This window comes from Oryx dammah, unplaced genomic scaffold, assembly GCF_014754425.2.
Source record: "Oryx dammah isolate SB20612 unplaced genomic scaffold, SCBI_Odam_1.1 HiC_scaffold_18, whole genome shotgun sequence".
Lineage (NCBI taxonomy): Eukaryota > Metazoa > Chordata > Mammalia > Artiodactyla > Bovidae > Oryx > Oryx dammah.
In genome coordinates this window covers 32,977,367-32,978,189 of record NW_024070202.1, presented here as the reverse complement: position 1 = coordinate 32,978,189, position 823 = coordinate 32,977,367, and the positions used below count along the sequence as shown (strand labels likewise).

Sequence of the window (823 nt, the reverse complement as noted above, 5' to 3'; positions counted from 1 at the left end):
CTTCCCGTCCCCGTCTGTGTCATGATTACAGGACACTTCCCGTCCCCCTCTGTGTCATGGATACAGGACACTTCCCGTCCCCGTCTCTGTCATGATTACAGGACACTTCCCGTCCCCGTCTCTGTCATGATACAGGACACTTCCCGTCCCCGTCTGTGTCATGATACAGGACACTTCCCGTCCCCGTCTCTGTCATGGTTACAGGACACTTCCCGTCCCCATCCTACGTCATGTCTACCCAACCACCTGCCTGACTCCCTGTGAGCAGTCTGACTAAAAAGTACACGTCTGGGAGGCCTTTCCCTCCACATCAGGGCCCGGGGCCCACAGAAGCAGGTGTGACCCTCCACATTATTTCTCTCCCAACCTCCCCTCTGCCTCCTTGCAGCTCTCCCCCAAGCCTCGAGCCTCTCTCTGTGGTCAGGCCAGGCCAGGGGACTGGACCCATTCAGAAAAAAGGCTCTGAGCGAGGGTGAGTTACTGGAGTGTCCGGGGTATGGTGTCATCTCTCGCCACTGCACGTTCCATGGGCCCCACGCTCCACTTGCAGGACTGATATTCAAGCCCGCCCTGGGCTGTTGTCCCATGGGTGCCCTCTGAATTCCTCCTACGAAGTTAGAGAAATGGAGCCTCTTACCCTGTCTTAAGCCGCTTAGGTCCTGTATTTTAAGTGCATCTAGACTGTCTGGAGTAGGAAATGGCAACCCACTCCAGTATTCTTGCCTGGGAAAATCCCATGGATAAAGGAGCCTGGCGGGCTACAGTCTACAGGGTTGCAAGACTCAGACACGACAACACATATACACTAGACCTGTCTTGTCTC

At 55.4% G+C, this 823-nt stretch overlaps 1 protein-coding gene across 1 annotated transcript in view; it reads left to right on the top strand.

Moving 5' to 3' along the window:
- Positions 1-823, top strand: part of LOC120877508 (ATP-dependent translocase ABCB1-like) — a 43,297-nt gene that overhangs the window by 21,100 nt on the left and 21,374 nt on the right.